Source organism: Papio anubis, chromosome 3 (assembly GCF_008728515.1).
Source record: "Papio anubis isolate 15944 chromosome 3, Panubis1.0, whole genome shotgun sequence".
Taxonomy (NCBI): Eukaryota; Metazoa; Chordata; class Mammalia; order Primates; family Cercopithecidae; genus Papio; species Papio anubis.
In genome coordinates this window covers 129,758,317-129,783,881 of record NC_044978.1, presented here as the reverse complement: position 1 = coordinate 129,783,881, position 25,565 = coordinate 129,758,317, and the positions used below count along the sequence as shown (strand labels likewise).

General features: G+C 36.3%; 1 protein-coding gene across 6 annotated transcripts in view; it reads right to left on the bottom strand.

Moving 5' to 3' along the window:
- Positions 1–25,565, bottom strand: part of ARHGAP24 (Rho GTPase activating protein 24) — a 527,106-nt gene that overhangs the window by 220,365 nt on the left and 281,176 nt on the right. The window contains exon 1 of one of the 6 annotated variants that reach the window (XM_003898911.5): positions 8,471–9,564. The exons of the other annotated variants lie outside the window; for them this stretch is intronic. The gene's annotated coding sequence lies outside the window, so the exon portion shown is untranslated. Of the gene's footprint in view, positions 1–8,470; positions 9,565–25,565 lie in introns of those variants that run through there. 6 annotated transcript variants of the gene reach the window in all.

The window sequence follows — 25,565 nt, the reverse complement described above, 5'->3', positions numbered from 1 at the left end:
TTATTTGCTCTTAGTGGTAGGATAAATAAATCTGTTTTATTTCGTTGTTGTCATTATAATTTAAAATTTGAACCCTGAGGACTTATGGAGTTAGATTTTTGAAACTCAAAAGCTGTTGCAAACAAAAAATCCAAAACACTTTTTAAAAAAATTATCCCTTTTCTTAGGCAATATTTGTCACAAAATAAATGGGATTGGAGCAAAGCCAAATGCAAGGAGGCAGACCACGAGTTATCATCTCAAAATATCTCTCAAATGTCAGCATTGAGTCTAAGTCCCTATCATGTGAAGCAACTGCTGAAACTCCAACCAAATGGTGAAGAATATAAGATAAACGAAGTTGAATGAGTCACCTGAATGGTCATCTGCTTTATTATGAAATCTGAGCAAATAACAAATGAAATATATGGAGAGCAAAACTCTGGAATATTTTACCAAAAGAGAAGAAAAGCAAGCTCATATCCTCTTGTTGGTGTCTTTTTACTTTCCAGTCACCTAATTAAATGTCCACTGCGACAGGCTGGGCAATCTGTCAGCACATCCTCACAGAGGATATGTGTACATTTGTAACAAGACCAGAGCGGCACTGGACCCCAAAACTTGGGATCTGTGGGTGAAACACCATGCTCAGACAAAAACGTAAGACAAAGCCCCTGACCTCAAATAGCTTACAGTGCAGGTAAGCTTAAATGGACTGGTCAGTAAGAAGTCAAAATGTGAAGTGCTGAAAATCACAGCAAAGTTTTGAAAGAGGAGGGATGAAGTAAAGGAAAGTGATTCAGAAGTAATGATTCCAGAAAGACAAGACCTAGGAAAACTTCTCTGGGCTGAAAAACCACCTGCATGTGGCAGACCACACAAAGGTGAGAAAGTACAGAAATGATGAAGCCAGCCATGTATATGAGAAAGTGGGCAGAGTTGGTGACAAGCCTGAGGGAAAGGAAGAAGGGAAACTTTCAACATTTACTCTAATCAGGTTTGTTGTCCCAAACAATTTCCCCCGATATCTGTGTGTGTGTGTGTGTGTGTGTGTGTGTGTGTTCATAAGAGATACAGTATTTCATATTATAAAACTTCCATAATATCATGTTAACACTTTTTGGAATGCATATCTCTGACACAAAGATTTGCTTTACTTCAGAGAATACTGTGGAGCATAGGGAGCTGCGCTTTGGGGATGATTCATAAATATTTTATTATTTTATTTGTTATGTATGCCACTAATTCCCATTTCAGGAGCTACAGAAGTTCAAAGTCAAGAAAACATTGTATGGAAGGCTTCCCCTACTAAAACGCAGCTCCTATGAATGAAAGAGGATGGATTTCTAAGATGTTATTCCTGCTGACAGCCAAAGATGAAGAAAGGAAGAGAAGGCTCAGGTTTATTTCTGCTGCAGGTTTGAGACTTTGCAATGGAATTAATACTGCAAGAAGTTGCCAGTATGGCTGCAGGTTCTTACAGAGGAAACACATTCTAGAGTTGCTGTTTGATTATTGATAAGTCACTTAACTTAGTTTGGACAGTTTTGGTCATTAGAGAAATATGTGGGGGTTAATTACAAGATCATTAAGATCCCATCCAACTTCCCAATTGTATGACTCATGCAACTTCCATTTATAAGTAATTAATGAGTTAACTAAAGAAATGAAATAAGCCATAGATGCTAACAACAAGCCTAAGTCCTCTTACAGAAATAAAGGTAGTAGTGGTCTCTGAGAGAAGCATTAGAAGAGACACTAACAATAACCTTCCAAAAACCCATCCTGGGTATAAGAAATGATGGTCACTTTATCTTCCCAAAGTGACAAGCAGATGTCACTCTGGAAAATTAATTTATGACTCTAGGGTAGCAGTTATAGCAAAATAATATTCCTGGCACATGTCTGAAGACCCTTAGTCATTACTTTGAAGTATTTCCACTTAAATTTGACAACGGCACTGATGGATTCTTAAATTCAAAGAAAGGACAGCATTCTGGCAAATGAGGCAGCCTGGTGTCAAAAAACCTGGGATAGGTTTCTGGATACTCCAGTTGCTTGTTTTGTTACACTAAGAATAAATAAAGAAAACCACATATAAACATTGAACAAAGGAAAGTGTTTATTTGCCTTATGTAGTTTGTAATTGTTGAAAAGAAAAAAAAAACTCAGTTTTACTTTTCTTGCTGCCCTTTCTTAAAAAACAAAACAACAACAACAAAAAACGGAACAAGGAGATGATTTTATCTCAAAATAAAATATAATACTCACTTACCTTTGTTTTACCACCACTTGCAATCAGGCCAAGACCATTGGTATTATCTGAATTTAACTTTACTGTAGACTTCTTCGAAATTCAAATTGAACTCAGAGAATAAAGCAGTCTCTTTAAGATAATTTGGATTCCATTTTTATAATGTCTAGTATAAATAGAATAAAATGTTTTCTTTTGAGTGCTGAATGAACAATATATGGGAAATGCTCAGAGCACTGTAGCCGGCACATAGAAGGTTTTGACATAGGTTATTCATTATTGACACCCTGAAACTGAATAACACATAGGATGACACATGTAAATGCACCAAAGCTGGACCTCAAATTCTGAAATTCGACTTTACAGCTTCTACTCCTGTCCATCTGCTAAGGACTCATCGAAAAGTCGGGCGGGGGGGGGGTATAAATATATTTATCTACATTTATATATCTATATCTAGATAGGAAAGTAAGATAGATAGATAGATAGATAGATAGATAGATAGATAGATAGATAGATAGATAGATAGATAGAAATATATAATCATCTTCAAATTGCCAAATGTATAGAGGATAGATTGTAGTAGAAAAGGGTTGGGGCAGGGACAGTAGGCTCACAAGAGGGAATTAAATTCTGAGCAAGAATGTGGCCATGGAAATACAAAGGAAAAATGTCAAGAAAATGGTTTCTAAAATTCGAATTGACACCTGGTTGTATAAAAAGTGATGGAGGAGATGAAAGATGGAAGGCTGATTTGACTGAGGGAAAGACGTGGAGTTTGAATCACTGGAATACCATAGACAGCACTGAATAAATAGGAAGCCCTGACCAGCAGGGCAACTGCCTGAGGTTGTGCAGGCTGAGCAGGGGCTGAAATCCAGCTCAATTTGCTGCCAAACTGAAGATCCTGATGTGAGCATTGTGCATCTGGAGGAAGAGGACCTTTGTTATAACTTCAGAGGGTGAAAGAGGCCTTGCTGATCAGATATCTACAATGGGCTTTAAGATGAAGCCATAGGCCTATATGAAATTTTCCAAGGAAGAAAGACTAAGGGAGAAAACAAAATAAACACAGACACTGAAACCAAGAAGGTGGGAAGAAAACAGGAGCCCTCCAACAAGAGGGAAGAAAAAAAAAAGCGTAGGAGAGGGGCAGAGCCATAGGCTAGTACAAGATCTCTGATATCAAAAGACAGAACTATTTCAAGAAGAGCATGAGGGTAAACAGTATAGATGGCAGAAAGAACAGAAGGTGAAGACAGGGATAAAAAGCTGTTGAATTTAACTGTTAATTCAGCCATGATGAGCAACCTCTGAGAGGGTCATTTCAATATTGTGGTAGAAATAATGCCAAAGTGCAAAGGGTAATCGAATTAGAGGGAGAAGAAACAAAAAATATAATTTTTTCTTGGCACCAGGAAAAAAGAGCATGGTTGAAAAGGCTGAAGATTTGTTTGTTCATTTCGTGTAGCAGAGGCCTGAACATCGTTGTGCAGTGAGGAAAAGCAAAGGTGCAAGTAAAAGGACATAATTTATGAAGCAAGTCCTGGTTCCATCTTCATAAATATTTTGTTTAAAAGTTCCATAAACACCAGTGGCCCAGGAAATACTTTAGCAAATACTCATTAACAAAATGACAGCTATTTTAAAATGTTCCCATAGCTATCATATGTTTATCACTCCTTGAGAATAAAATCTGGCATGGAATCATGACTGTTTTCTTTAGTATGAGAACCCTTCCATTCCCTGGGGATTTTCAGAGAATGGGGTACATGATTGACCTCTTACTCAGACAGAAGGAAATTATGCTTTTGCTTCCTGCCCCTTTATGTATTTGTCACCAGTCATTACTTCTGGCTAGATACAAATATTAGACTGAAAGCTTGGAAGCCAAGGTTCTAGATGAGTAATATTTCAGGACTTAGTTCTCTTACTCTTAAAAAAAAAAAAAAAAGTGATCAGGACTCACTAATTTCCAAGTCATTTCAGTTCTGAAATAATCAAATGAGCAAATTCATACGTAAAAGAAAGCTTATCTTCACAGCAGAAGACACTGAAGCAATGTAGGTCCCCATCAATGGGAGTCATGTTCTATTATGTACAGAATAACCATGGAATGGAAGAATATACAACAGTAAAATTATTTTTCAAAGTGTTCTGATTGATATAAAACAAACAATTTCCACAATACTTACAGCAAAAGAAACAAAATCAAAGAAAAGGGGGGGGGGCGTGTATAGAATAACAGTTGAGACCTTCTTGTACCCCAATTCCACTTTCCGAATTATTATCGACTGTAGATGCCTGATGCTTTTTCTCCTGGCAATTTACAGTTCCAAATTACTGTTTACTAACAGTAATTTCATAATTTATTGAATGGCTTTGCTTAATGAACTGTCATGTTTTAGCATGATTCAGCAGTACACTAAGTAATAAATACTCCAATAATCAAATATGAAGTAAAACATAGCAGTTTTAGCATAATTTTATTTGTCAATGTCCTTTTAAATTAAGGTTTGAGAGTAATAGTCATTCAACAAACATTTATTGCATAACTAAGATGTATTAACACAAAAAGAACCTTGGATTCATACCACCTCTTAAACTGTCCAGAAGCTCCAATTTAATATCTTAAACAAAGGCCAATATATAGGAATATACTTGAGTCAGTTTGAGTATCTTTTTTCCTTGGGAGGTTGTAACTGAAAATGAACTAAATGTGGATTTTTCAAAGAACAAAGCATTTATCTCTTTCTCTGTTCAACAACTTCAGAAATCTCAATACCTTCTCTTCCCTGTCCACAACCTACAGCACTAAGCTTGACAGCTCCTTGCGAACCATAAATCTTGTTCACTGAATTATAGTTTAAAAGGGGCTGAATTCTGACACTTCTGGAGAAGTCTCATAAGGTTGTGTTAAGAAGGACCCTTATAAGGTGTTACCAGTGAATGCTAACATGCATTAATTCATTTAAATGGTTGTTTCCTTTCCCAGGTTTAAAAAAGTATCTTTCTAAATTGAAGTCTTCCTAAGCGTGTATTCATAATGACACTGACATTTCAGGAATTTTAAATTTAGGTCTTGTGGTACTAAAGTTCTAAATTTAAAATACATATTTCCTAGTATGTCAAATTTCCTATTTAGGTATGAACATGAAAATTAAATTTCAATTAAAATGAAAGACTCAGTCAAGTGAGGAAAAGCTTCACTGAACTGACTTAACATAGTATATTTTCAATATAAAAGAGTGGTGTTTCAATTGGAATAACATTTCATTTTAAAATAAGTCACACCACCTAACTGAAGGTAGGAAGCAAAAATAAGCACAATTTCTAGACAATTGTTTTTTTCTTTTCTCTTTCCTTCCTTCCTTCCTTCCTTCCTTCCTTCCTTCCTTTTCTTTTTTTTTTCTTTTTTTTTTATTTTATTTATTTTATTTATTTTTTTTTTTTGAGACAGAGACTCACTCTGTTGCCCAGATTGGAGTGCAGTGGCATGATCTCGGCTCACTGCAACCTCCGCCTCCCAGGTTCCAGTGATTCTCCTGCTTCAGCCTCCCAGGTAGCTGGGATTGTAGACACGCACCACCATGCCTGGCTAATTTTTCTATTTTTTTTTTTTTAGTAGAGATGTGGTTTCACCATGTTGGCCAGGCTGCTCTCGAACTCCTGACCCCAAGTGATCCATCTACCTAGGCCTCCCAAAGTGCTGGGATTAGAGGCGTGAGTTACTGTGTCTGGCCTAGACAATTGTTTTAGACAAAGTTAGCAAACATATGCATATCCCAAATGTGTTGTTGCAGACAAAAGGCAATCTCTAATTCATCATTTCAAACAGAAAAGTTTGTCATATACACCATCTGATGCTTTAACACTTAGGAAAAATTTCTACAGTGACCAGGTGAAACTTGTATTTTTTAAAAAATTAAACAAAAATGAGCTTCTAATACAAAATTCTTCACAATGTGCTTCCAAATAAAGTTAAATGATCAAGTATTTAGCCAAGGAATCTAATTAAAGTTGAAACTTAGAATTGCCCTGGACTCAGCTTATAGCTTAATATATGTATGTAATATATCCAGTTTTTTTTTCTTTTGTAGAGTGAGATTAATAAAAGTGACTACTATCATTTTCAAGAGCATTGAAAAACCAGTGATTCGTTTTGCTCTAAAATGCACAATATAAAAATATTAGAAGAAAACACATATTGTCATATATTGTGCTACTAATTCATTGTACATGGTTTATAAAATTGCTTTGTAGTGTTTTTCAGCTTAAAAGAACTTGTAATTTAGAATGCAGTTCAAGAAATCAGAAAAATCACTGAGAAAATAAATCTTGCCTTATTTATTTTTTTTCTTAAGCATAATCTCCACACAAAAGAATTGAATAAGCTAGAAGATGAATATTTTTTTCCTTTTCTCTAACTCTTTCCTACAAGCATTATTATGCTGTTTTCCCGCTATGCGTGCATGTGAGCAGCGTGATTGTGAATCGGACTAAAATAAAATACTTAGTGCTTGATTAATATTAGGTATGCCCCTTGGGATTTGTCTAGTCACCGATTCCTTGACACATACCTCCGGTAACTTTATAAAAAGAAAAACAAACGGCACTTTCTGTAGAAGATGCAGTAACACATTACTTATTCCAGAACTACTTCCATGGCAACCTCTACTACAGAACACAACTAAGAACTTGGACACAAGCCAAATGTCTCCTGAGCACCCAAAATAGATGTCACCGTGTATATGTCCTTTGGCACATGCACGTTTCTCAAAAGAGAATCTCTTGCACCCTCAGATAAAGTTATTGCCTCTTATTCTATCCATAATTTTTTATAAACTTGTTTATTTTCTGGTGTTCTTGCTCCCAGCGCAAAATAATAATCATGAAGAGGTGGTTGAAGTTGAAGGGAGTTATTAGAGATATGCAAACTGTCTACACCAATAAGTAAAGAAGTCACTCTTCAATATGGAAGGTGGACACAGGAGGGAAAAAAGAAGTCCTATAAAAATAATACAAGAATTTAAAAAAAAACAGTGATTATGTGACCTTTTGATCGAAGAGTTAATAGCCTTTATACACCATGCAATGTATTACTGCATTATAGAAAAATTCTATAATATGTATCCATGAGTAATACTGAGAAATTAAGGCAACATTAAATTGCATTTAGTCCCCTCCAGAGAGAGCTCAAAACACATAGTGGATCTCAGAAAGAGAACGATCCACAAGTGGCTAAATTCTTTCAAAAGCTTTTCAAGTTTTCAGTGGTAAAAGTTTACTTTTTAAACTTCACTTTATGGAAAATTCACATATATTGAACCCCTTAATGTTCTCCATTGTTGTTTTATTGGCCAGCAGCAAATATTATATACTAGCTAGCCAGGGCCTTGGGGAAAGAGTGACACCTGGAATGCTAGGGTACACAGGGATTTTCTTCTGTGCCACATTGGGCTATTCCCCTTCTGCTCTGGAAGCCCCTCTATGGCTCAGTGACTTGAAATATTTTTGAAAATGTCACTCTTCTTAGAAACGTTGCTCCATTAAGGTGAATGAGCTTACACTAAGATAAGCTTTATTAAAAAAAAAAAAGAAAAGTAGGCTTATTAGAATTTTTTTTAAAATGAATAAAGAGAAGGAAGAATTAAAATTAACAGCTATGTATAGAAGCAAACTGGAAGCAAAAACCCCACATCAAAATAACTGTGTTTCCCAGGTCAGATCTACCAAGCTGTGATGAGTTTAGTGAGCCTTGACTGAATCAGTTAAAGTGACTAGACTGCCCTACCCAGGTTCTCTTGTCTGATTGGCTCCATATTAGTTCTATATTTCAAGCTGAAGATTCATTAACCTCCCCCTCCTGCCCAGTCAAGAACATTCTGTACATTCTGTAATGCTAAAGTGTATTCCTCTTTATCCAACACAAGCAATAAAACACAAAAACCACACATGACAAGATACAACAAAGAAACAAACCTAAACTAAGTTTTAAAATAAAACAACACCAACAATCATCTGGTTCCTGAAAACACTAACAAAACAAAGCAAAATCCGAGTAGTTTCAAATATCAACAGTCACAAAATAATACACTTAAAAAGCTAAAATATTTTCAAGAGTATATTTTCTCTCAAAATAGAGGTGAAGAGGGAGGAAAAAAAGGTCAAATGACCGCAGAATACTTGTCCCCAAAACAAATGAACCCTGAAGATTTAAATGAGTAAAAACAGTACCTTATAAGTCACTGGTCTGATCTACGCACAGCTGTTCCCAGTGCCGACTCTTGTTTAACTGTCCACTGCCTTCAGTTTAAAGTTAATTCTTTTGGCAAAAAAGTACAGAGCTTGTCTGGAAAACGCTGTTTGGACACAAACCATTCCTTTCAAAGCAGTGGTAGCTATATTTAAGTTTTCTTGTAGAGGGGGATATAAACTCTTCCTGTAGCTAATTTTCTTTCTCCTCCTTCTCAGACTTAGTCAGTATCCTCCCATCCCATATATTGAAGAAAGAGACAGAGAGGGGAAAAAAAAACCTACAAGGAAATATACCTTAAATAATGTAGTATTTGAGCATTTAGAAACAAAACAAAACAAAACAAGAAACAGGAATCATAGAAAGCTCATCAGGGCCTTAAATATAATTTAGCCCAGTGCCCTCATTTTGTAGATAAGGGAAGTGAAACCTAGAGAAAAATATGATTTGTATAAGGTCACTCACATGCCTAGTTAGTGCCACAGTTAACAGATAACCAGGTTTCACAACTCCTGCTTCAATGCTCTTTCCACTACACTAACATACTTGAGGGGAAATGGTTTACCTTTTTCTCTATATCCTTGTATAATAAGCAAAGGAATTGACAGGGAGCAGTAACACAATTAGGATGTGAGAACTATTTCAGAGAAAACATTTCCTTTGGATTTAAAGTCCTTAATATTGACACTTTCCCTATAACCTCCAATTTCTTTTTATATTGGGAAATAATCTTTTCCTTTGCTGATTGTCCAGAATATGTTTGCAATTCAGGAGTTCCCATGTTTCAGGGGATGCTAACATCTATTAGTCCTTACAGAGTACTGCTTTAGTAAGGCATAGTGCTGTGACAGGTGGCAGAGTAAGTGTTCTACCTAGTGTCAGCGATACTACTCTATGGCTCTTAAACTAGACACACATTTACTTTTATCACAAATCCCCACTTTCAATCTGTCAAGATTTTTTGAATACACACATTTGGTTTTGATTATTATTGATTGTATACTTTGCTAAATAAAACAGAGAAATAATGATTTTCTTTGATGTCTTTCATGTATTTCCTATTTATTGGTGAATAAATTATTTTTCTTTAACTGAAAGAGTGATGTGCTTATTATAATAATTTTTAAAATTACCTTTTTGAAATGTATTCATTCATTCACTTATTTAACAAATATTTATTGAACATTTGTAAGATCTATCTCATCCCTCCCACGTGAAATAGTGTAACAGACAAGCAATAACTTCCTTAGAAAAGTATGGAATTTTCAAATAAAATCAAAGGGTTTGCATGGGAAGTAAGGTCAATTCTCTCTAACGATTTCTTTATTCATTCTCACACTTCAAACACGTGTCCTCAATTTATTTATATCCTATCGATTGGGTTGCTCTAACCTTAAAACATCCTGCCTAGGTCAAGTAAACCAAAATATGAGGTGGGCCACATTGAAATCACTCTGGCCACTATTAATCTTTCCATTTGATCTGGCTCCTTAAATTTTAAAGCAAAATCTACTTTATACTTTGTAATTCTAAGACACAATGAGAAATGCTCAGATCATTCAAGGCCTATTTTCAAATTGCCACCCATTCTTTAACTCAGAAATACACTGTTTGGTTTTAATATTTCTCATCTACTTTTAAGGCATCTACTCTTGCCCTGTTCTTTGGCAGAAAGCAGTATGCTTGTGACCAAATAATTATAAAAGTGTAATTAATATTTAAAATGACAATTAGATTTTCTGGAACACATTTTCCAAAATGTTGAGAAAATAATGGGTATGATAGCACTTTTCTAATGCTGACAAATAAGCAACTGAGATTCAAAACATAAATGTTGAGAAAGAAATTTTGGAAAACCATACTTCATGGTTTTTGACACAATGACAGCATCTTATTTTCCTTTTAGTCTCTTTTGATTATGTCTATTTCGGCCCTATGCAAAGGTTAAGCAACATTAATATGTCAAATGTGACAAGAGTTGGACACATTGATACATATTACTTGCATTTGCTAAAAATATTCCATATTTTCCTCTTACTTCTTAAGCTTTACTTTTGATGTTGACGGTTTTACCTTTAGTCCGTTAGAAAGAGCAGGAAGGAAATATGTGTAAGACCTTGAAAGGTAGTAGGCCTTGAGGAGACATAGAGTTTTACATGGAATGAGTCAAGGTGATTCAGAGGGTTAAGTGGCTGCAGGAAGGAAGGAAAGAGTGAAGAGAAGTCACGGACAAACAGATTGTTTAGAACAGGAGTGGGCTGAGCCATAGACAATAGATTATGGGTATTGAATTCAAGAACCAAAGTCTCCTAAAATAGGCTAAACAAAGAAGGAACTAGCAATTTTGGTGACCAGTGAGAGCAATAGGAAATTGGCCTTCAAAGCTACTTCGAAATTCACGGCATGGCTCATCTCTACCCATTGGAAGGGAATATGTGATCCAATACAATCTACAATGGCACAACATTTTTGCAACCATTTTTAAAACTGGTGTTCTGCTCTATTTAGGGTCCTTGGACGCACTGCAGGTTGCCCTACTCTGGGAATGCTCTGAATTTCAGAATACTAGTGTAGTTTAGTGAGGAATAGTCACTGTATTTTGAAGGTTTGCCCTGTGGTGTTGAATTTCACTGATGGGAGAAATACTTCCAGCAGAGGTGAACTCCAGGGCAGGCTATATTAACATAGGGAAGGCAGTCGGAATTCTCTAACTCTTGATCTCCTCCTCTCAGTTTTTGGGTTTATAGTAACACTAGAAGAAGGCTTTTACTAAGAAATCCCAGAGAGTTCTTTGGTGATGCAGTGAAGAGTAGTGACTACATGAACAGCTACTAGATTCTAATATTCTATGCTTGGGGGCAGATTTCATGCATGGAAGTTCTTAACAGAAACTGACACACATAAAAATCTCAAGCATCAACTCTCTTAAACCAATTCCAGCACATGTGTACACCTCTCACAGTTCATTCTCCTCAGAGAATCAGAATCATCATTCCCCTCCTTGTACCCATGATTTCTCATCTTTCCCATCATTCCCCTGCTTCGCTGTTGAACAATTTCCCATGATTATTCTCCTTCATTCCTTCCATTGGTTTTCCATTGTTCTCTTGCTTTTCATTGTCCAGTGATTTCCCATAATTCCCCTGGTTCAGCCCTATCACAATCTCCCATTGCCCTCAGTATAAATACAAATGCCTAACCATGGCATCCTATGTACTACATGATTTAGCTTCAGTTAATCTTTCCTGCTGATATGGTTTGGCTGTGTCCCCAACCAAATCTCATCTTGAATTGTAGCTCCCATAATTCCTAGGTGTTGTGGGAGGGGCCCGGTGGGAGATAATTGAATCATGGGGACAGTTTCCCCCATACTGTTCTCATGGTAGTGAACAAGTCTCACGAGATCTGATGGTTTTATATGGGGAAACCCCTTTCACTTGGTTCTCATTCTATCTTGCCTGCTGCCATGTAAGATGCGACGTTAACCTTCCCTCATGGTTGTGAGGCCTCCTCAGCCAATGGAACTGTGAGCATGTTAAACCTCTTTTTCTTTATAAGTTTACCCAGTCTTGGGTAAGTCTTTATCAGCAGCATAAAAATGGATTAATACATCTACTGAATTTCCGAACCTGCTATCACATCTGTGTGGGATGCTCCTCCCTTATATTTTCGCAGAATGATCTCCTTTTCATCATTCAGGATGATGCTACCAAATGCCACCTCCTCAGAAAAAAAGATTTCCTGACCATTCTGGTTAAGCATCCTCCCAACCACATATACCCTCCATCCCATTTCCCCATTTTAATTTTCTTTCATAGCACTTTCTATATCTGAAATGATCTTTTGTTCTTCCTTACTTACTATCCATTTTAGTAGTCAGTTGAACTATGTTTACTATGTCTCCTCTAGAGTAAGTTTTATCAGATCAGAAAGATATCATGATATATAAATAGGATTAGAAACCTAAGATTTAGGTTTTTGAACCACATTACTCTTAATGTTCAGAACAGTATCTAGAATAAAACAGGCATTTGATAACCATTTCTTTAATGAATTAATTATACTTTCTGCATGAGCTACTATTCTTCTGTCAGCAAACATTTAACGTAAGTCCATAAACATGAAGGCAAAATCTAATCGACTTCTGTAATTGACTTAACACTGCAAATCTCCCCTTGGCTCCAGCAGCTAGGAATGACAGGAAATGAGGAAAGAGCCCCAGCTGGGTCCTAAATAGTTGTATCTACATAAGATACCTGTAACCTTTCGAATTGTATTAACACAAACGCCAGCTAATATCTTGACTTGCCAGAATATCATCTGTGGATATATGTACCTAACTAGATATGTGATTACATTTACTAGAGGTCCTAAGAGCTTCCAGAAATCTCTTTCATTTCCTGAATTCTGTGGTAATTTCTCTTATTGAAACAGTAGATAGCCTAGAGCTAATTCTATCCTTTCCAGGTGGTTTTAAGAAGATGCCCTCACCTGCCAACTCTTCAGGAGCAAAGGCTAAATCTTTGCACTTGCAACATATGTTTTCTAAATGAAAAGGAGGGAGACCAAATAATTTTGGAGAGGTGAGCTCACAGATAATTTAATCTCCTATCTAAGCTCTGCTGCACACTCTTTCAGAGTCCTCCAGTGAACTGTAAATTAGATTTCCTCTCCTGTCTCATGTCCTACTGTTTCCTAATTACCTATTCTAGTGAGTCAGCCTCTCTGGGTCCTGGGGCTCAGACACGTTGTGGGATAATGTGACTGACTCACCACACTTCAAGTACGGCCACATCAGAGAGGTGGTCATGTGATGGCAAGAGCAGGAGAGGGTGATTCTTTGTTAGGAAGAGAATAGTTTTCCCTAAGTGCCATGATAGCCCTCCTCCTGGGACAACCAGGGAGAGGGAATTTCTTGCCTGAGCACTGGTGTCACTCAGAGGCAAATAATTTCATTTAAAGTCATTAAAACAAAAAGTGCTATATTTTTCTATTGTATTGACTATACATTAATCTATGTATATAAATGGCATTTATTTCATCAATGGATCAAAGCTAAAATATTTATTAATTGCCTCTGTGGACAAGGCCTTGTGCTAGCTTATGAAGTTTTTGTAATAATTTCTTGTTATCTCATTGATGATAACATTTCTTATTCAGAATACAAATTTCCCCAGGAAAATAAAGTAAAAATTCCTTTCTTCTTCCTTGAATTTATTGAGATGCCTATATTTGTTGAGACCATATAATGTACCAAATGCTTGGTACAAAGGAAACTAACTCCTGCCTCAGAAACCTTTGTTTTTGGAGGTGGGAGACATTTAGACTATTGTGGAGGTAAGCACGGCTTCACAGGGGAGCCTGGAAGCAGCAGGGAATTAAGACAGGAAGTAACCAAGGAAGGCTGCCCTGAGGAGATAAAACCAAAATACAATTTGAATGAAGAAAGAGAGGATCAACATTCCAGGTAGGAGATAGGGTACACTTGGGTCACTTCAAGTAGTTCTATAGAGTTGGCATGTGGAATGAAAAACCAAGACTGATAGATAAAGTATGCAGAAAGGAAGACAGGCAAAAGTCAGGCTCAGGGGTTTGTCTTTTTTTTTTTTTCTTGAGACAGAGTCTCACTTGTTGTCCAGGCTGGTGCGATCCTGGCTCACTGCAACCTCTGCTTGCTGGTTTCAAGCGATTCTCCTGCCGTAGCCTCCTGAGTAGCTAGGATTACAGGTGCCTGCCACTGCGCACAGCTAATTTTTGTACTTTTCATAGAGACGGGGTTTCACTATGTTGGCCAGGCTGGTCCCAAACTCCTGACCTCAGGTGGTCCACTGGCCTCGGCCTCCCAAGTGTTGGGATTACAGGCGTGAGCCATCACGCCCGGCCTAGGAGTTTGGTTTTTATCCTCAAGGAAATGGGTATCTATTGAAGGATTTTAAATAAGGGATATTGTGGTTTTAGAACGCTAAGTGAAGAGAAAATTCAGGGACAGGTTGTCTAAAGGACTATGACATTTCTATGTCTAAGTAATACACTGTGGAAGTCTGAAATTAGGCAGGAAGGACAGAGAGAGAGATGGCCCTAAAGTTTATTTTAAAATTACTACAGGTAGAAAGATGTTAGAAGGCAAACTTACTCCCAATATCTCCATAAAATAATTACAGAAAAATATATTAATGTTAGAACTGGATGAAACAAGTATTTTATAAGAATTGATTATGTAAAAGACATTTTTCATACATTCTCTCTATTTGCAGATGAGGAAACTGAGGTGTATAACTGAAAAGAGTGATTGCACAATTTAAAATCACATTCATCTGTCTATGAGGCGTGTATACTTTACACTAAACTGCCTGTCTCTGTAAGGGCAGCATACATTTTGGACATTTTTAAAACTTGGACATTGGGTGACTAGACTCAAAGACATTGTTTGGAGTATAATTTGGCAATATCTTAGGAAATTTCATGGGCAGAAAATTAGGTTTCCTAGGCATCAGCATGTCCAAATATGAGATTCTATACATAAACAATTGTATTTGCATGGTTTCTATGGAACTACATATTTAGCTACTTTGCAAAGTACAAATCCTTCATCAACTTCCTCTTGATAATCTAATTGTCTTTACACCTGGAAGACTTATTCACACACTATACTAGGACAGCCAGTGGAAACCAGAATGAAAGTCAATTTGGCAGATACCCTAGTTCCATCAAATCAAATATGGAGTTTCAATGAATCTAGGAAGGCAGGAAGTAAAACTAAGACATTGAATACAGAAAGGGGCAGATACAGCTCAAACAAGAGAAAATGCTGAGATTTGTTTTAAAGTTGGAATAGGAAAATTCCTTCTCTAACATATTTTATACCACCTATGGATGACCCTATACCTTACTGTCTAAACCTTAACTCTCTAAGAGTAAGAGGAGGCACTGCTGTTAACGACAATGAGATTGCAGATAAAATTCAAGACTCTTACAGGCAAACCTGGACACATGTCACCCTACCTATGAAGTTGGAATTAATACTGACCTAAAGATGATGATAGTATCAAGAATGAAGTCATAGGTCTTAGAGCAACTAGCTCCTGAGTCAGGAGATTCTTACACAATTTGGACACATTGCTCAATAGTCAATAATAAAGGCCAGATTAATAAACTATTTGTAATATTTTATTATTTTAGTGCCACAGTTTATTTTTATTTAAAAATGGCATAGAAAAACCAGGCACAGTGGCTCACATCTCTAATCCCAGCATTTTGGGAGGCTGAGGTGGGTGGATCACTTGAGGTCAGGAGTTCAAGACGAGCCTGGTCAACATAGTGGAACCCTGTCTCTACTAAAAATATAAAATTAGCTGCTCACCCGTAGTCCCATCTACTCGGGAGGCTGAGGCAGGAGAATCGCTTTAACCCGGGAGGCAGAGGTTGCAGTGAGTTGAGATTGTGCCACTGTACTCAAGCCCGGGCAACAGAGTGAGACTCCATCTCAAAAAAAAAAAAAAAAAAAAAAAAAGGGTATAGAACAATGCAAAATGATGAGGCTTCTCTTTTAGAAGACATTCACAGATAACGGGCTGTGATGGTTAATTTTATGTGTAAACTTGACTGGGTTTAGTGATGCTCAGATAGCTGGTAAAACATTATTTCTGATTGTGTCTGTGACTGTGTTTCCAGAAGTCATTAGCCTTCGACTTAGGAGACTGAGTAAAGAAGATGGCCCTCACCTGTTTGAGTGGGCATAATGCAGTCTGCTGAGGACACGAACAACAGGCAGAGGAAGAATTTATTTATTTTCTCCTTCTCTCAGACATTGGTACAACTGGTTCTCAGGCCCTCAGACTCAGACTGGAATTTACACCATTGGGTCCTCTGGTTCTCAGGCCTTTAGGCTTGGACTGGAACTACACCACTAGGTTTCTTGGGCTTTTAGCCTACAGAAGTTCATCGAAGGTCTTAGCCACCATAATAGTGTGAGCCAATCCCTCATAGGAAATCTTCTTCTATATATGTATATGTCTCCTTTTGGTTTTGTTTCTCTAAAGAAGTCTAATACACAGATATACAGTGTGTACTCTCCCATATAAAAGAACATATTTGCAAACACCGTGGCTATGAAATAGGGGGCCCCCAAGCTATTTTGATTATTTAAAAAATAAGCACAGGCTTTATTTCTTCATTGTGTTCAATGTAACCATTAGTAAGTCAATATTAATGAGCATCCAACTAAATCAAATCTCAGTTTACTCTCCTGTCCCACCCCTGCAACATTCCTCTGAGGTGAGCACGTTCTTAAATGGCAAGTTTCCTTACTGGGTTAGGCCAATGGGAGGACGGGCACAGTGTGTAAAGCAAACATTCCCAGGTACAGACAGGAGAGATCAGTAAAAATTAATTAGGTTTCCAAACTTGGTTCTGTCAGCAAGTAGCTGTTTGACCTTGGCCAAAACATTTCACTTTACGGAGACTTTGTTTTCTCCTATATAAAATAAGGGGATTTAGTAAGATTATTCTTAAGGTTCTTTCAGATGCAAAATTCGACTATTGTCTGAGATAATTATCTCCCATATGTTTTAAATTTGCTTAAGGTTTATTTATCTTGGAGGATTGAGAGGATATCTGTTGTATTCTAAAGAAATTAAAACAGGCAGTTATTGAGAAAACAACTGTAATGGTAACAACAATAATGATTTCCAAGACTCCCAAGAAAACAAACCTAGGAAGTAGGGAGACATTTATTTTGTGAATAATAGGAGGACTATTAGAATTTTCTTAGGGGAGAAAGCATTAGATATAAAATGTGATACCACACTGTGCTGAATAATTTTTAAATATTAAGCTTACCCGGGCTCCCAAACACACTGAAGATTAAGATTCTTGAGTTTATACAAAGAAGATTTCTCCTGGAAGTGTAAAGATGCTCCTCTACACTGTCATTTTTACAATAAGAGCGAATCCACATTTATAAGGTAGAATGCTGGAAATGAATAGAGGAGGCCCCTCATTGGTCTGTATTCTTTGACAAGTTCCTAGACAAACAAATGTGGTTCGGAAAATAAATTGCCCATCAGTGCTGGGGTATTGGCCAACCCCAATATATAAGTATATGTATATTTAAAGTTATAAGTATATGTAAAATTTAAAGTTCCTACCTTCTCTACCCTCACCAATACTATTCTTAAGGATTAACCACTACTGGCCAGGCGCAGTAGCTCATGCCTGTAATCCCACCACTTTGGGGGGCCAAGGTGGGCAAATCATGAGGTCAGGAGTTCAAGACCAGCTTTGCAAACATGATGAAACCCCGTCTCTACTAAAAATACAAAAAATTAGCTGGGCATAGTGGTGGGTGCCTGTGATCCCAGCTACTCAGGAGGCTGAGGCAGGAGAATCGCTTGAACCTGGGAGGCAGAGGTTGCAGTGAGCTGAGATCAGCGCCACTGCACTCCAGCCCAGTGACAGAGTGAGACTCTGTCTAAAAAACAAGAAAAAAGGAAAGAAAGAAAAAAAAGGATTAACCACTACTAACAATTTACTGTGTATCCATTGAGATATCAAGCTATCAATATCTATCCATATATATATATACACACTTATACACACATATGTATATCCACAAATGGGCTTTTGGAAAGAAAATATTATCTTTATTCCAATTCTTGCCAAATTTATTAAATTTGTTGACATTATTTATTTATTTATTTATTTATTTATTTATTTGAGATGGAATGTTGCTCTTGTTGCCCAGGCTGGAGTGCAATGGTGTGATCTCCGCTTAACATAACCTCCACTTCCTGGGTTCAAGCAATTCTCCTGCCTCAACCTTCTAAGTAGCTGGGATTACAGGCGTGTACCACCACACCCAGCTAATTTTGTATTTTTAGCAGAGATGAGGTTTCTCCATGTTGGTCACGCTGGTCTCTAACTCCCAACTTCAGGTGATCCACCCGCCTTGGCCTCCTAAAGTGCTGGGATTACAGGCGTGAGCCACCACACCCGGCCTGTTGACATTTAAAAACAAAGAAACAAGCAAAACAATAAATGTGTCTTCTCTTCCCATCAAAAAAATCTCCATCCTTAAACCCTCAGATTTAACTGTAAAGCTTATCAGGAGGTTAAGAAAAACAAGTGCAATGATACATTACTAAGAGTCAAGATGCTCAACAAAATGAGTACCTAATATATGTTTACTGATTTGAATGAATGGATGAATCACACCAATGACCCTAATCTCATTAATCTGGGAGAAACTGCTAGGAAATAACCACATGTGAATTGACTTCCCTCATATCCATTCCTCCTTTTATCAAGTATTCAATCATCGCTTTTTTGAATGTCTTTTAATCACTGTTTTTTCATCAGGATATGACTATTTCTAATATGAATATTTCTAATATGAATATTATATTTTTCATCATCACTATTTGACCATTTGGCAATAAAAAGATCCTCATCCTTCATCATAAATTAGACTCTATAGTGTCTCTGTCATCATTCCAATCAACATTTGTAGGGTCTATTAATCCCAGTATCTTTGTTGAATTTACCTTATCTGAGACTAAGAGATGTTAATATGTTTGATGTCAGTTTAATTTTTAGGTCCAGCAGGAGACCCTAAAAGGATAGAGGAGGAAGTTTTTCCTCCCCTACACAGGTGATCTAATCTTTAGTTGTTTCTATCACTTTTTTTTTTTTTTTTTCCAGATAGAGTCTCACTCTGTCACCCACGCTGGAGTGCAGTGGCACAATCTCGGCTCACTGCAATCTCTGCCTCCTGGGTTCAAGCAATTCTCCTGCCTCAACATCCTGAGTAGCTGGGATTACAGGGGTGCGCCACCACGCCCGGCTAATTTTTGTATTTTTAGTAGAGACAGGTTTCATCGTGTTGGTCAGGCTGGCCTCAAACTCCTGACCTCGTAATCCGCCTGCCTCAGCCTTTCAAAGTGCTGGAATTACAGGCGTGAGCCACCGCACCCGGCTATCATACTTGATTATTTTAGATTTGACAAGGCTTTTTTTCGGATTTTACTTTGCCTGCTCAACTCAGAAGAAGCATTCTTTTCCTGCTGTATTATCACTCTCTCTTTGAGCTCATAAACACTGATTTTATGGTTTCCTTAAGTCCTTATACAATTGGGTACTTGTGGATGACTTTAGATTTTCATTTTTTAAATCCAATCTTCAGATTTTGGATAAAAAAAATCAAACTATATTTGCCATCCTGTTTTCATTTGCTCTCATCTTTCTTTTTAATTATTTTATTTTTATTGCTAACATTTTGCTATAACATGTTTGCAAATTGTCATGCCAATTTATTTCTCTTTTCTCATGGTTAACACAGCAGCCGCATCTAAACAGTCTATTTTTTTGAGACTGTAAGGGCAAGTCTCTTTGACACCTTTCCCACCTTGGTAAAACACTGTTTATCTTTCAGAATGCCTCAGGATTTTCAAGTTTAGAGCAATTCTTTTCCCCAACAGCCATTTCCAAAGGCCAAGCTATAAACAGAATTTAATAGTGTAAGCATTGTAGCATTATATATACAAACATGCACTCTATTCCCCAGTTCACACATCAGGATCATTTGGCAGATAAAAACAAGGGTAACAGAGTTTAACTCTGACCAAGAATGTCATAGTTTGCTAAGAGCCTTTCTCGCTGCAATAATACATGACACCTGTTAACATCAGCTAGAAAATATTTTGTTCTACCATGACTAAAATATGCCACTGAAAATTTAAAACATTGTTTCTTTTTTCTTTAATCATTTTCCCCTTTGGGGTAATCTATATGCCAGAGAACAGGTATCATTTTTATTTTTCATCCCTCCCAGGTACTCAGTTTGCTTTTGTTGTTGTTGTTGGGATGCTCTGTTCAAGTTTCCAGTGTTTATGACTCATACAGACAACCCCTCTTCCTCTTCCGCAGCAATTCCATAAAGCATGCTGTAATTTTAGGGTATGTAATAAAGGCGATGAAGCATTCACATGTGAATGTGTGAGGTGTATGTATGTCTCTCTTGTGTGTATATATGTGTATGATGGTGACATAATACATTCATAACAAACTACACCTAAAAAGGACATATCTATATAAAAATGGTCAGTTGGCAGCAGTGCAATCTGGAGAGACATTTAAGTTTACTCATAATCAAAACATTAAAATATTATTACCAGAAGACTTCAGCTAGGAAGAATAAACACACATCATTTACAACTATGGTCATACACTGCTTAACAATGGGGATGCATTATGATAAATGCAATTAGGCAACTTTACGTTGTGTCAATGTTGCGGAGTATACTTACACAAACTTAGATAGTGTTGCCTACTACACACCTGGGCTATGTGGTATAATCTATTACTTCCAGGCTACAAACCTGTATAGCACTGTGCTGAATACTGTAGGCAGTTGTAACACAATGGTAAATACTGTGTATCCAAACATATCTAAACATTGAAAAGACATACTAAAATATGATATTATAATCTTATAGGAAGAGTATCATATATGCAGTTTGTTGTTAACCAAAACATTGTTATGCAGTGCATGACTGTATTTGTTAAACATTAAAATTGTGAGAGTGTTTGTTTGACTTTGAGAAGCCGTGAAAGGCAGGTAAACCCAGTGTAGTTTGTGGTTAAATGACCTTAGTGATTTATTCTCAAGTGGGAAGCACTTGGCATAAAAGGGGAATTTTGTATTTCCTCCTATTTATGCTTTCACCTCAGAAGATTTTTCATCTGTTTTTTTACATGCTGTTTCATTGTTCACTGTCTTTAGTCTCCAAGGAACAAGTGCATATTCTGCCAATAGATGCGGGGTCATATTAGTCTTTAACATGCATAGGAATCACCTGGGAATCTGCTTAAACATGCAGATTCTGATTCTGGCTCCAGGGTAGAGATCCAAGAATTTGAATTTTTAATAAGTTCCCAAGTGTTGCTGCTAGTGAATGGCAAAGATCTGGACACTAATAACCTAAAAAGAATAGTTCAATTTTAAAAACCTAGAAGTGCTATGGCAGCTGAAGAGCAAGGAATTATTTTCATGTGTTAAGTTGCAAGACCTCTATATAAGTGCAGAAAATTCTTGACTCTTCTTTTAATATTGTTATGATTGTCTCCTTCTCTATGTTTTCTTTTTCTGTGTGTCAGTTTATTGATTGCCAGTCCCTGTACCCCATCTGTACTTCCTTTATTTATATATAGAAGAGTGGTTCAATCACAATATTCAGGATTAGGAAATAGGGACAAGATTTTGATAACTTTTCCTCCCTGGGCTCTAAATATTTTGATTTTGTATCACCTTGTTGATGTTACTTTAGGCTGAAAAGAGATTGTGAAGTACAAGAAATCTGACTAATGATTAAGTGCAATGGATAAACAGTTTCAAAATTTGTACCCCATAATTCATAAGGGTGAAAATAAAATAAATTCCTGCTGACAAAAAAAATTTACAAAAAAATCTAACAAGACCCCAAAGCAAAAAACAACTATGCATTTGAGTGTAAATTTATTTTTGCTCTGCTGTCAGCTTTTATAACCAAAGAACTGTGCTGTATGTGAGGTCTTGTGTTTTAAAAGAGAGTGGTTATCACTGATTTTTATCAATGTACTTTTCGTATGAAAAGCTGGTCTCTGTTTTTTAAACCTAGAATTAGAGAGTATATTTTCAATTTTCATGATAAACACTTATATCCATTCTTACTATTGCCATTACTTTCCATGCTTATTTTGTTACTTTTATCCCTCTGAAACTTCAAGTAAGTAGTAATTTTTTATCTAATTATATTATTTCTTAATATACCAGAAGCTTGTAAAGAGTAGTATATGCCGACAACTCTCTATTTAAACTACTATGATGCTTAGAGATGTAAGAAAATATATAAACCCTTTTCATGCCTAATTATTTTTCCATATTATCCCCAAAATCTTTTTATTACATGGATCTTAGTGAATCTTTCAACTCATTTTTCTTAGTGCTTATTGGGTAAACATTAATTATTTATCTTGAATCCATAGATCACACCTACATGCTCTAAGCTTAGTCTATGAATCAGTTAAAACAAAAACATTTTAATGCCACTCGCAGGTGTGCTCTAATATTCTACTCATTACACAATCCAATTCCCACACCATAAAATTATTTTCAAGTCAGGCTCACCATACTAAGTTAAAACATGCAGTTTTATGCAATAGCTACCTTTCGCCAAACACAGCTTTTTTTCTAGCATGTATAGTGTATTCAGTTGAAGAGTTTACTTTCATTTAAACATTAGTTTCAGGAATTAAAATGTAAAGTGTGATTCTTATGCTAAATCATTCACTTAAAAGGCCTAACAAATGTTCCTCTTCTATTGCGTGGAAGCAGATATAGACAAACCTCAAACTTAATCAGCCATTTGGGCCAAAATGTCTAGATAAGGTAAAAATCTTTAGATCTTCTCTATGATAACATACGCCTTTCAAGGGGCAAGGAACAAGCATTACTGGTTTGTTTAAACATAAACACAGGCAGAATTAGTACAAACTTTCTGAAGTGCAAATGCTAATAAGTAGTTGTATAATGAGAGATCTTTGAGAATTACAATAACAGAAGAGGAGATCTACTTATGCCATACCAAAAATATTAATATAGAATGCCTCTCTCCTTGTGAGCATTCAGAAAGTGATCCCTCACCCAAATAGCTTTTGTTCATAGAAACAAAAGTCAGAAAATGTCCTTGGTTTCTCCTCTGTATTCACTGCTGGTAAAAAAAAACAATTACTCTGGGGGCTGAAGAAAAGGGGAGGAATGGACCTCCAGTTTCTGTAAACAGCTCAACACTAACAAAATCTCAGATCTTGCTTCTCAATCAATACCAAGCTCAGTGGTTAAAAGAGCTGCATCAAACCTGTGTTTCGTCTGGTTAATGATATCAGTAAAGGTTGTCTCTACGAAGAATGAAAAGGCCACTAATCAAATTGCAGTGACTCCATCACATCATTATTGCTTAGGAATGCGTTTTATTGATTGTTTAAGTATTTCTGTGTAGAATTCCCTTCCTTTTAATGCATTGATGAGAGCAGCGAAGAACAACAGTAAAATGTTGCCACACAAGCGCCCTCACACTACAGTAGATAAATAAGCAGATCCCTTCAACATCTCTCTTTATGATAATAAATTTGAAATTGAGTAGGAAGAGGTAAAAATTAAAGAAAAATTGGAGAAAAGAAAATTTGGCTTAGAGACATTTTGGCGGTAAAAAGAAACCATCAATAAATTCTTCAAGAAACTCTCAGTGTTGTCAGTAAACTCCTGGGTATTCAGCATGACATGTGATGCTAAATTATATACATATACATACATATATATTTGAAAATCTACTTCCTTACAGATCTTACATTTTTGGGGAGAGATGGAAAATTAACATTAAAAATAAAGTGTGATATGTACATTGATATTAAAAATATAGGATGTTGACTTTTGGATTTTATGTACAATGTTAATGTAAATATCAATTATGTTTATTGCTGCTTTTGCATTTTATAAAAGCCTTTAGTGTGAAGGACTCTAGCTCTTGTATGCCTGGTAAGAAAGCATGCATTTGTGATTGCTTAGATGGTATTTATTAGTACATCATATACTTCTGAAAACTCAAGACTGTTACTCCATCATTATTATTTTGGTAAGGTATTTGAAACATGTTCACTCTTCAAAATAAAGAAATACATGAATTATTAGTAATACTTTGGGAGAAGTATTTGAAAGATTTTCACCTTTCAAAATAAAGAAATAAATGAATAAAGAAACAAACAACCCAAAAAATAAATGAATAAGTAATTCTGGACACCTCCCTTTGCCTCTGAAGGCTCTGGGCCCCTCTACTTTCTTACTGGCTGGTAGTTTCATTCTGAACTTCCAATCCAGGTCTCATTCTCAATCTACCCTATCCCTTGCCTCTTGTTGTTGGTAGGTGTTGTCTCCCTAGGGAACCTCAATTATTCCAGTGGCACCAGGGTGGATCTAATAGCTTCCCTGCAAGATGGAAGATGACATTAGATGCCAAACTAAGAGGTTTTATTACTTGGAAAATATAAGAAACAGCTGTTCATGTAAGTGCCCCTGGCATCCTGGTTAATCATTCTTGCAAATAACATTAAATGGGATACAATTCTGGATTGCTGCATTTGGTTTTTTGCCTAATATAAGAAAATAATGGCCTAGTCACCTTAGCAGAAAGTCAGTGATTTATCACAAATGATTGCTATATTTCACGCTTTTTCAGTTAAGTAACAACACCAAATTACTCCACTTGGAATATTAGCTTCCTGCAACTATAAAATATAAGAATCTGGCAGTGGGTATATATCCAAAATACTAATATAATGTATGGAAGATGCAAAAAATGGTAAAATGGTGCTTTTAGAAATGTTTTACATTTTAAAAATGTAAGATCTGTAAGGAAGTAGATTTTCAAATATATATGTATGTATATATGTATAATTTAGCATCACATGTCACATTTCATAATAATAGGAAAATCAATAGTCCAAAAGAAGACTTAAGCTATTATGTCATGAAATTTAAAATGTGCATTTGAAAACAAAATCATAGATTCTTTGTTTTATATCCTGTCATCTTGTTTTTCTTTTGTTAAAAGAAAGAAAAAAGCATTTCTAAGCTTCTTGATCTTCACAGTTATTCTAGTTAAACCAACTGTATAGAGTAAATCTCTTCCTTTTAGGCACATGAGAGAATTCTTTACATAAGTGTAATAGAAAATTATTTCCTGGTGGGTCAGCCGTTGGAGGAGCTTCTGGCCAGAACTTGGGGTATGAAGTCAGACGGACCTGGAAGAATCCCGGCTCATTCACTCATGGCCTGTGTGACCTTGGGCAAAGTTTTTAAACACCATTTCCCCTCAATTTCCTATTTTTTCAGATAGAGATCTCTTTCTCACACATTTGTTTTAAAGAATGATTCAGCGAAAATACACAAATTGCTAAGCACAGTCACCTGTAAAACAACACAGTTTTGTTATTATAATAATTGTTAGCTTATGTTAACTAGGTTTGGAACAGAGTAGGTGGAGCAAA